We start from the raw sequence: 12,166 nt of genomic DNA, 5'->3' as shown, positions 1-12,166 counted from the left end.
TAAAACCTGGTTGTGGGAACAGAATGGGCCATCGTGCCAAGGAAGCTTCCTTTCTCTCAAGTGTCTTTACCCAGAAGAAAAGGAGGCAACACCTTTTACCAACAAACTGGGTCCCAATGAGCATTTTAGAGGCTTCCCAGAAAACTAGCCTTCCAGGATGTTCTAAGACAGCAAGTAGGGAGTCCAAGCTTACTTGTAGATACTATGCAGAAACATCATAAATACAAAAAATGGAGTTGTCAGCATGGACAGCCCAAGGTGACATAGCCAATCACTGTGTGTGCTGAAGCTCTTCTCTATTGTTTGAACATCCTCCAGCCTTGTCCCTTGACTCCCCATTCCCCCTCCCACTCCACCCCTTCCCCAAACTAAATTTTGTGATGAGTTGTTTACACTAATGTTTACATTTCTTCTCTTAAGCCCATTCCAAAATGATTTTAATCAAGGTCATTGATGACCTTGCCCATAAATCATAAATCCAGTGGGTATTTTTCAGTCTATATTTTGCCAAGCCTATTAGGAGAATTCAACATAGTTGGCTACTCCCTCCCTCTGGAAATACTCTTCTTGGTCTATATGATACCATATATGTTTTCTGCCTATGTCTCTGGCCAGTCCTCCATCTTCACTGGCTTCTCTTGCATTGTCCTTCCTTTAAGATTATGTTCATCAGGACTCTGTCTTGGCCACTCTGCTTCCTATGTGCACTCTCTGGGTGACTTCTGTACCCAGTGCCCCCTAAATCTGTATCATTTGTGTGGAGTGCTCTCTAGACCTCCAGACTTCTACGTCCAACCTAATACTCAACCCCATGTCCCACAGGCATCTCAAAATCAGTATAAATCATTTATTTACTTATTAAGATTTTATTTATGGGAAGGAGAGAGAGAGAGAGAGAAATATCAATGTGTGGTTGCCTCTCATGCGTCCCCTGCCGGGAACCGGGAACTGGCCGGCAACCCAGATATGTGCCCTGACTGGGAATTGAACCGCAATCGTGTGGTTCGCAGGCCCGTGCTCAATCCACTGAGCTACACCAGCCAGGGCAAAAATCAGTATAAATCAAATGGAAATCATCCTTCTTACAAACCACCTCCTCATCCTGTGTTCCCTCTTATGGAGAGAATAGATACCACCAGCCACCCAGTGGCCCAAACTCAAAACCTGGTATCACTTTTAACACATTCCTCTTCTTCATGTCTTCATCAGTGAGTTCTGTCATATCCACCTTCAAAATGTCTCTGCCCCACCCCTTCAGCCCCACACACTGCCACAACCATGGTACAAGCTGCTCTCCTTTTTCCTAGACAACTGCAGTGGGTTTTGAAGGGAAGCTCTTGTTTTTGCTGCCAGAGGGAACTTTCTAAATCCAAAATTAGAACATGCCAGCCTCTGGCTTGAAACCTTTCAATGAGTTCAGGATCAAGTTCAAAGCCTTACCTTGGCATTCATGGCCTTCTTGCCTAACACTTCTGCCTCATCTTTTGCTCTTTGTCCACTGCCGCTCTCTGGCCAGTTCCCTGAGTTGCTTTCACGGCATCTCAGACTCACCAGGAGCCTCATTCTCTCCACTTCACTTGGCTAATCTTTCAGTTTCAAGTCCCAACTAAGTGTCACTTCTTCCACTGACCCTGGGCAAGGTTAGCATTAGCATAATGCATTGCATAACACCCCTCAGGGGTGTAATTAATGAGATTACAATGTCTATAAACTGTATGAGTTGGAAGATACATCTGCCTTGTTTGTTCTATAGCCTCATGACAAGCTTGGTTTCTGGCCCATAGTGGATCCTTCATAAGTAGCTGTCGAATGAATAAATAAACGAGATACCCTAAGTCAAGACTGAAGACCAAATAGGAAGTGGATCTATGAAGTTGGGACCTTAAAGTTGATAATCCTCACATGGGACCCTGATACCTTAGCCCCATCCCAGGGACAACACCTGACAGGTTTGCCAAGGAAGTTTCTGGAGTCAGCGGTGCTCTCCAAAGTACAAAGAGCCGGCCAGAAAGGGACCCTCCTTAATTTAGGTCATTATTAAAATCACCCCCATCTAACTTTTGTACTTGTTGGGTTAACAGGCCCACTGCCTGTGGCCTCAGGCCTAGAAGGATTAAAAAACTTGGGAACTTTCCAAAGTATCTTGGATGCTTTCTCCTGGAAATAATGCTTTTTTTCTCGTTTTTTAGATAGCAGGTTTGGTGGGTTTGTGTAGTAGGTTACGGAGTGAGAGGGCCTATGGCCTGTTCTGCAGTTTGTTTCCCTCTTCCCGGTCTCAATTCCATTAAACTAAAAAAAAAAATAGCATTAAAATGACAGGTTTCTGAGGGATGGAAAAGTAGGAGTCCCCACCGGTATGGCAGCGGTGGGATTCGAACCCACGCCATCGAAATGACTGGAGCCTAAATCCAGCGCCTTAGACCACTCGGCCACGCTACCTCCCGCCTGTTACAGCCTCCATTGAGATTATATTGGTCTAATGACGCGGCGGTATGTGGCTTACTGACCCGCCCCTGTGGATGTGCGCATGTCTGATATCACCAGCCTTTTCCATTCCTCCTATGGTAAAAACGCCGGGCTTCCCTCTGGGTCTCAGAGTGATAGTGCTCTTGAGATCCTCAGGAGTGACTATTATCACAACACAGCGTTACAAAGGAAAGAGAAGTTCCTCAATGTTAAACATTAAGATTCAATACTCAGGTATGTGTGTGTTTGATCTTCCTGGAACGTGATATATACTGCCCCTGGCCACCTGGGGGCGGTGCAGCGTCGCCTCTCTTCCCGGCCGGCCTCTGGGGCTCCGCGGGCTCCCCACCCTTATTTCCTGTCGCCCCTGCGGTCCTGAGTAGCCCGGTGGTCTGGTCCCTGCCCTTACGATGTAAGAACCACGTGTCCAGGGAGGAAAATCGCTGAAGGTTGTAGGTTATTGGCCCTCCGTGTTTCTCAGAGGGAGAAACACGCCCAGAGAAGCCAGTAACTCGTCTCAGCTGCCCCGGCAGAGCCAGCTCTCTCCTAGACAGGCTGTTTCAGTGTGTTGTTTTTTTTTTAAATGCCGTAAATACAGAGCAAATACATCATACAATAAACACACAGCAAACCTCTATTTCCCGCCACCAAGATGTGTTAACATTTTGTATATTTGCTTCAAATATTTTCTAATAAATGAACACTGTAGATGAATCAAGTCTCCTTTGACATCCCCAAGTTCTATTCCCCTTCCTCCTGCCCCAGGAGTTGCAATTCCTTTTAGTCCGCTTGTTCTTTAATTATACCTACACATAGGCTTATCCATTCCTGTGCCTATTTAAGGAAAATCACAAACAGACATCCAGTAAAGATAGGTCAGTGGGTGTAGCTAGCTGAATAATGCTCCGCTCCAAGATGTCCACATCCAAGTCCCCAGAACCTATGACTGTGTTACTTTATGTGACAAAAGAGACTTTGCAGATATGATTAAATTAAGGATCTTGAGATGAGATTATCCTGAATTTTCCAGGTAGGCCCAGCGTAGTCTCAAGAGTCCTTATCAGAGAGAGGCAGGAATTAGAAAACGAAGCATGAAGTCAGAAACAGAGGTCAGAACAATGCAGCCACAAGTGAAGGAATGTGGGCAGCCTCTAGAAGCTGAAAAAGGTAAAGTATATGATTCTTCCCTAGAGCCCCTGAAAAGGAACACAAGATGCTTGACAGCTTGATTTGAGGACTGCTAACCTCCAGAACTGTAAGACAATGGTGTTGCTTTAAGCCACTAAATTTTTGGTGATCTGTTACAGCAGCAATAGGAAACCAATATAGTTGGTAAACCTACCCACTCTGAAATCACACAGCCTGAGCCTTAACTAGCTGTGTGGCCTTAGGAAAGCTATCTTTCTGGTCCTCAAACACTCATCCCTATAATGGGGTGGTAATAATAGTACCCACCTCACAGAATTTGCTGTGAGAATTAAATTCATTCATTGTGCAAGTATTTGAACAGGGTCATTGATCACTGGGTGGTATTCCACATACATCTCCCCTACCCCCTGCCTCAAGCATGAGTCTCTCCCAGGATGATACTTGGCCCTGCTAGAATGTCAACACTAGAAGGGCAGGTCATTGTGTCTTGTTCACCCAATGCTATATTCACAGGGACCAGTACACTGTTGGCAGCAAGACTATTCCTTGAACCAGTGGTTTTGTATCCTTGATTAAAATACCACACTCTTGCAATGTGGACTTAGTTGAAGTCTGAGGTAAATTTACTTGTGAAGCTGCAGAGCAGGAAAAGTTGCAGAACTTTAATCTGAACATGGCCAGGATGTGGTCTGATCTTCAGTATGATCACCCACTGTGGCCACATGAAGGATTCAGATACCTCTCCAGGTAATCCCTCCACAGTGACTCAAGGCATTCTCCATTAGTCAGACCATTTGCTAGCAGTCACCCTACCCCTACCATCTCTCTCTCCCTTTCTCTCTTTGATAATTGAATTTGAATGAACATCGGTGTGCTCCTGCTTGGCTAGAGCAGGCAGAAAGCTGGTCTTCTGGGAGCAGGAGAACTGTTTCCAGAATTCTTTTTAAGTGACATTTAAAAATAACTTTGCATAAGTAATTTATGTACCTTATTGAAATTTGAGCAAAGAAAAAGCACAGATAAGAAAATAAAACTGGCCCTAGCTGGTGTAGTTCAGTGGATTGAGCATGGGCCTGTGAACCACGTTATCGCGGTTCGATTCCCAGTCAGGGCACATGCCTGGGTTGCAGGCCAGTTCCCGGCAGGGAACACACCAGAGGCAACCATACATTGATGTTCCTCTCTCTCTCTCCTTCCCTTCCCCTCTAAAGATAAGTAAAGAAAATAAAATTGCCTTTAATCTTCTTCATGCAGTGGAACGATCAATGCCTTGGTAGAAGGCATTTTTTGACATTTTGAATTTGAAATGTAATGTTAAATGCCCGTTGTGAAATTTTTAAAATGTCTAATGATATTTATGAAGTTAAAGGGAAATTCTCTTCCTCACCATGGCTCTCCTTCACAACCAAATCCAAAGTAACTACTGTGAAAAAAAATGTTTTCCTATGCAGATATTTGGGCAAATGAAACTAGAGGCTCCAACAGGTCCATCTTAATCCTGGGGTTTGCCTTGCACAAGGGTAAGGGAGAAACACACTACCAGATGTGGAGGACAGACTGTTCTATGACCTGACTGCTGTCCAACTCTCATGTTAGATCCAGCTAGATCCAGGGCAGACTAGAGACTGCTTCCCCTAGGTCCCCTTGGAGGCTGCCTGGTAGACTCCTCCTCAGTGCCCACATCATGCTGGCATATGCTGGTTCTTGGAACAGGCCATTCTCCTTACCCAGGCAGGCACGTAAGGTGTTCTCCCTTATCTGGGGCGAGTCACACACCAGTACCCCCAACTATTCTGCCTGGCCCTATATAACTCCTTAGCACCTGCCACGTGGTACAGAGCATAGCCATGTCATTTTTCTGTTGCCCAAGACACACCTCCTATGTAAGTCCTCTTAATAAACTCTTAATGTAATGATGGAGTTGTCAGCCTCATTAGTCTCTTGGCCTGGGAAAATTTCTCACACCCAGAAAGCCCCAGGACCTTCTGAGCCAAGGAGTAGTATGTGAATGCTACAGGTATGGGAAATTACATCCTTCACCAGGTCAGGACAATGGCCTGTTCCAGAAAGCAGGAGGCAGGGGAGGGGTGCTGATTTATGTCAGAATGAACATTGATTTCCATCAGATAAACCTTGAAGGTGAGAGGTGTGGGAAGAAATCGTCATTCTGCCCTGGGTCCAATGCGTGGGACAGACAGTGAACAGTCTCTCCTCTACCTCTGGATTTTTTTTTAAATTTTTAAGTATATTTTATTGATTATAATATTACAGTTTTCCCAATTTCTCTTCCTTTATCCCCCCTCTGCCCTGTACCTCCCAAACATCCAGCGTTCCCTGTCCTTAGTTCATGTCCATGGGTCGTACATGTAAGTTCTTTGAGTTCTCTGTTTTCTATACCATTTTCTCTCTCTCCCTGTCTATTTTATGCCTATCAGTTATGCTTCTTCTTCCCTGTACCTTTCCCTCCTAGTCTTCCCTTCCCCCTCCCCACTGAAGTCTCTCCATGTGATCTCCATTTCTCTGATTCTGTTCCTGTTCTATCTGTTTGCTTAGTTTTTGTTTTCATTGTTTGTCTTTTCTTTTAGGTTCATTTGTTCATAGTTTTGAGTTGGTTGTCATTTTGCTGTTCATGGGTTTGATCATCTTCTTTTTCTCACATAAGTCCCTTTAACATTTCATATAATAATGGCTTGGTGATGATGAACTCCTTTAACTTGACCTTATCTAGGAAGCCCTTTATCTGTCCTTCAATTCTAAATGAAAGCTTTGCTGGATAGAGTAATCTTGAATGTAGGTCCTTGTCTTTCATGACTTGGAATAATTCTTTCCAGCCCCTTCTTGCCTGTAAGGTTTCTTTTGAGAAATCAGTTGACAGCCTTATGGGCACTCCTTTGTAGGTAATTCTCTCCTTTCCTCTTGCTTTTAAGACTCTCTCTTTGTCTTTAATCTTGGGTAACTTAATGATGATGTGCCTTGGTGTGTTCCTCCTTGGGTCCAACTTCTTTGGGACTCTCTGGGCTTCCTGCACTTCCTGGAAGTATATTTCCTTCACCAGATTGGGGAAGTTTTCCTTCCTTATTTGTTCAAATGAGTTTGCAATCTCTTGATGTTGTTGTTCTCCTTCTGGCACCCCTATAATTCAGATATTGGAATGTTTCAGGTTGTTCCAGAGATTCCTCCGTCTTTCTTCACTTCTTTGAATTCTTGTTTCTTCATTCTGTTCCAGTTGGATATTTATTTTGCCTTTTGTTCCCAATCATTGCTTTGAATCCTGGTTTCCTTCCTGTCACTGTTGGTTCCTTGAATATTTTGCTTTATTTCATTTTTGGTATCTTTCATTTGTTTTTTCATTTTTCAACCAAGCTCAATCAGTTCTGTGAGCATCTTGATTACCTGGGCTTTAAATTCTCCATCAGATAGGTTGGCTCTCTCTCCATCGCTTAGCTCTATTTCTGAAGCTATGCTCTGTTCTTTCATTTGGACCACATGTCTTTGTCTTGGCACACCTGTTACACCTTAGGTGTTCACCAGGGCAGAGTAGCCCTCCTTGTTGTGATGCAGCACTGCTGGTCTGGTTGTTCTGGTTGACTGTTTCTTTAGTTCCTTGGTTGTTGGAGCTCCATGCAGTTTGATTTTCTGGCATTTCTGGTTGTTTATTGATTTTAGATTGGTCGTTATCCTCCTTTCGATTGTGCAAGGAAGCAAAGGGTTTCTACCTATGCCTCCATCTTGGCCAGAATTCCTGTTTCCACATCCTCTTCACAGGAGACAGTGCAGTAAGAGGAGGCAACAAAGCCACGATGTAGGTACCAGTGCTCCAGAGAATGTTTTTTGGCTTGCATTTCCCCAAACAACCATTGGTATTTTAAAACAAACTCTTACACACCCCCCACCACCATTGTGAAGGTGAAACTATCAAGATGGTGGTGACCTCACCTCTCCAATCCACCTCTGGACATTTTATATAAATGAAATCATACAATATGTTGCCTTTGTGTATAGCTTCTTTCATTTAGCATTATGTTTTAAAGGTACATCTGTGTTGTAGTATATATCAGCATTTCATTCCTTTTTATTACCAATATTCCATTGTATAGATATGCCACATTTTCATTATCCATTCATCAGTTGATGGACATTTGGGTTGTATCCACTTTTTGGCCATTATGAATAATGCTGCTGTGAACACTCAGTTTTTGTGTGGAAATATGTTTTCATTTCTCTTGGGTATATACCTGGGACTGGACTTGCTGGAGCATGTGGCAGACCTATGTTTAATATTTTAAAGAACTGCCAAACTGTTGCTTATATTCCATTCCTGCTTGAAGGGTATGAAGGTTCTAGTTTCCTCACATTCTTGTCAACACTTATTGTCTGACTTTTTATCATAGTCATTCTAGTGGGTGTGATTTTGGTTTCCATTTTTCTAATGGCTAGTGTTGCTGAGTATCTTTTCCCCTACTTACTGGTCATTTGTATGTCTTCTTTGGAGAAATGTCTGAATGGTTTGCCCATTTTTATTTATTGAATTGTAAGAGCTCTTTATATATTCTAGTTACAATTCCCTAATCAGATGTATGATTTTTAAATATTTTCTCCCATTCTCTGAGTTGTCTTTTTACTTTCTTGATTATGTCTTTTGCCTCCTGTGGGTTGAGTTCTGTGGATTACTCTGGGGATGGGAAAGAGAGAAAATCCAAATCCACTGGGCTGGGAGAGGGATTTTTCTAGTAGAGCTTGAAGAGGCGATGTTTGTGCATGTGAGAGAAGGAAGGGCAGGCTTCAGGACAGGGGAGCAAGGCTTGGAACTGGAGTATGTCAACAAAGGGCCCCCTGTGAAAGGTTTATTTTTCCTCTTGGATACTGTAACATTGAGGAGACAGTGTGTTTTCCTCGTGTATTAATTCTCTTTTGTTACCCCCAAACTCTTCAATAAACAGCTTTGTATGATGGTTGAAGGAGGTGATTAAGGAAGAAACAAGCATAAACCAAGAATGATCTGATCCACACCTTCTTGCTGAGGCCACCCAGGTACCTGTGCTACTAAAGCTACTGAAAATGATGCCTATTTCTCCCTTCTGAGGTCAACTCAAATGTCATTTATTCACAGTAGCTTTCCTAACCAGGTTTGGCTTTATGATCCCTCATTGACCCCTGTGCTTTTCACTCATAGCACATTTCTCAGTTTATAATGTTATGGAATAATAACAGTCTAAGAAATTTTCATTTTCCCTTTCCCCCAACTCCTAGCACATACTTGGCACACAGTAGGAGCTTAATAAATATTTGCCATAGGAATGAATGCCCAGAAACCCTGGGCTTATATCCTATCAGCTCAGCAACTCTCTGAAAAAGAGATTCCCTTTTATATGGCTGCTATAAAAGACCCAGTTTAGTGTCTGATTGGCCTGGATTGGGTCACATGCTCATCTCAGAACCAATCAGTGGGGTAAAGGGATGGAATGTGCTGATTGGCCAGGTCTGGTCAAGGGTCCACCCTTGAAGCCAGGGAAATGGGGAGGGCTACTCCCATAAACAGAATGGGGTGCAGACTAGTTCCTTCAAGACAAATGAAGATGCTTGTGCAAAGAAGGGGACACTTGCTGGGCAGACAAAAATTACAGACTCAGACAAGTTGCCCACAGCCATAGAGCTATAAGTTGTTCAGTCTGTTTACATTTGGGGGTTTTGTTTGGTCTCTCTTTGGGCTTGGACAGACTAACTCATACTCTTTTTTTCTGCCTGACTTTCCTATGGTCAGAATTACAGGTGCAATTCTGTTCTTTGCCAAGAACCAAAGGAGTTTTCTTGAGGTGACCAAAGGTGTCAACATGTCAAACCAAAATATCTTCAGGATCTTACATTTTTCAAAACTTGTAACACAGAGACCAAAGGATAAAACACTCGGTGATGGTTTTCAGGAACATTTTTTTTTCCCATTCCTCCCACCACTTTCTAAGATGATGCCTGTATATTGACCCCTATGCCATGCCTCGTGAACTTGAACCTACTTCCTACAAAGGCCATAGCAACTGGCAAGCTGAAGGACTTTGCTCTCCCAAAGGAATCTGAATTTTAAGGGGTCTCAAAACTAAAGTCTAGGCTTAAGGACAGGACATTGGAGAGGCCAGCATACGCCCAGACCTGGGTCAAATCCTGGCTCTGCCACTTACTTGTAACCTTGGGAAAGTCACTTAACCTGCCTTAGTCTCCCTGTGTATGAAGTGGGGACAATAAGACGGTTGTGATGAAAGAGATAATTGCCCAGGAACAAATTACCACAGTGCCTGGCACAGAGTAAATACTCCATAAATATCAACTCTTACTGCATCCCCCAAAAGGCATGTCAGAGCAGGCACTGCAGATGACAGATCACCTTTGACCAGAGAAATGTGTTCACAACCTAGTGGTGAAGGGGACAATGAGCAATAGATAGGGGTCCACTCTTGTTAAGAAAAATGTAAATACAACTAACTACAACATGGTTAAAAATCCACATAGAGCTGCCCTGGCCGAGTGGCTCAGCTGGTTGGAGCATCTTCCTTATGCACTAAGATGGTTGAGGGTTCGATCCCCAGTCAGGGTGCATACAGGAGGTAACTGATATTTATTTCTCTCACACTGATATTTCTCTCTCTTTCTCTCTGCCTCCACCCCTCCCCTTCTCTCTCTCCTTTCCTCTCTAAAATCAATAAACACATCGGGTGAGAATTTTTTTCAAAAGCCACATATAGCTTTTGACTCTCCCCAAAACTTTAGTTGTTCCTCAGTATCTGTAATTCCAAGACCCCCATGGACACCCAAATCCACAATGCTCAAGTCCCCTATATAAAATGGTGTGGCTCAGTGCACACAAATGGCTCTCCGCATCCACGAATTCCCAAACAAAGATAAAAAATAGTTCAGGTTCAAACCGGTGTTAAAGGTCAACTGTATATCCACATGCATACCTAGATGTCTGTGTCCCTCTGTCTCTGGTCTGCTGCACTGGTGGTCTCCGTGTTTGCCTGGGACTCACCTTCACAAGGCACTTCCTCTTGTTCCATAGAAGAATTTGGTTATACATTATTCCAGGCCAAGGAGGCTTTGACTAAAACTCTGTAGAGCATAGGGAGTGTGGTTGGCAAATTATTTAAATGTCCCCCACTGGACATTGCTTTACTGCAGTGATTTTCAGCCTTTTTCTTCTCATGGCACACATAATTATTAAATTCTGCAGCACACTCCCCCCAAATTTTTTTAGCTGATCTGACCAAAAAAAGGTGTACATTTGATTGATAGGAAAGTAATAATACTAATAGTAATCACCTACCCTTTTATCTCCAAAGTGACTTCAAAAACTGAGATGCCTATACTTGTATATATGAGGGTTCAAGGTAGCATGGCCGAGCGGTCTAAGGCGCTGGATTAAGGTTCCAGTTTCTCCGGGGGCATGGGTTCGAATCCCACCGCTGCCAAAAGCAGAAGTTTTTGTCCCTACCGCCTTCGCGCCACACTATTTTTCGTGGTTTCCCGATATATTAACGCCCTCTACCGCCAGGCCTAGCTAGTTGACAGGCCCGCGCATAAGAGACAGTAGAGTGGGAGGGTCCAAGCGCGTAGGCGCAAAGCATTCTGGGTAAAGGGAAACCCGAGGCCCAACCCCGCCCGCTNGGCTTTGACTAAAACTCTGTAGAGCATAGGGAGTGTGGTTGGCAAATTATTTAAATGTCCCCCACTGGACATTGCTTTACTGCAGTGATTTTCAGCCTTTTTCTTCTCATGGCACACATAATTATTAAATTCTGCAGCACACTCCCCCCAAATTTTTTTAGCTGATCTGACCAAAAAAAGGTGTATATTTGATTGATAGGAAAGTAATAATAATAATAATAATCACCTACCCTTTTAGCTCCAAAGTGACTTCAAAAAATGAGATGCCTATACTTGTATATATAAGGGTTCAAGGTAGCATGGCCGAGCGGTCTAAAGCGCTGGATTAAAGCTCCAGTCTCTACGGGGACGTGGGTTCGAATCCCACCGCTGCCAAAAGCAGAAGTTTTTGTCCCTATGGCCTCCGCGCCACACTATTTTTCGTGGTTTCCCGATATATTAACGCCCTCTACCGCCAGGCCTAGCTAGTTGACAGGCCCGCGCAAAAGAGACAGTAGAGTGGGAGGGTCCAAGCGCGTAGGCGCAAAGCATTCTGGGTAAAAGGAAACTCGAGGCCCAACCCCGCCCGCTCCCCCCACGTGTCCGCCGGAGTTTCTTCACCAGCAACATGGCTGCTGCCTGAACGGAGAAGTCGGTGGCCACCACTTCTGCAGGCTGCGGGAACCTGGACTGTTGCCGCCGCCGGGGCGCGGCCGCCGCGCAGAGGTGAGTGCCGACGTTTCAAACCCCCGCGCTTGAGTCTCCGTGTTCTGGCGAGATGGGTTGGGACTTGGTTCGCCGAGTAGGCCGAGAGGCCCGCGCTGAGCTCAAGGGCTTGGGGCCACCCGGATTTCGGGCTAGAGTACTGGCATCCTGTCCCAGGAGACCCAGCCGGCCGCGCACTCTGAACTCGGCCTAG

The 12,166-nt window shown here is 44.4% G+C and overlaps 3 non-coding genes across 3 annotated transcripts; 2 read left to right on the top strand and 1 right to left on the bottom strand.

The window, feature by feature from the left end:
• Window positions 1–2,357: 2,357 nt before the first annotated feature.
• TRNAL-UAG (transfer RNA leucine (anticodon UAG)) lies at window positions 2,358–2,439 on the bottom strand. The gene has a single exon. It is a non-coding gene; the product is annotated as a tRNA-Leu (tRNA).
• An 8,551-nt stretch (window positions 2,440–10,990) lies between these two features.
• On the top strand, window positions 10,991–11,072 carry TRNAL-AAG (transfer RNA leucine (anticodon AAG)). Its single transcript has one exon. It is a non-coding gene; the product is annotated as a tRNA-Leu (tRNA).
• A 489-nt stretch (window positions 11,073–11,561) lies between these two features.
• Window positions 11,562–11,643, top strand: TRNAF-AAA (transfer RNA phenylalanine (anticodon AAA)). Its single transcript has one exon. It is a non-coding gene; the product is annotated as a tRNA-Phe (tRNA).
• Window positions 11,644–12,166: the final 523 nt, after the last annotated feature.

Source organism: Sturnira hondurensis, unplaced genomic scaffold, assembly GCF_014824575.4.
Source record: "Sturnira hondurensis isolate 20B ecotype Veracruz unplaced genomic scaffold, ASM1482457v3 Scaffold0008729, whole genome shotgun sequence".
NCBI lineage: Eukaryota > Metazoa > Chordata > Mammalia > Chiroptera > Phyllostomidae > Sturnira > Sturnira hondurensis.
Note: the sequence above shows the minus strand (reverse complement) of the source record. Positions and strands in the feature narration are given on the sequence as shown.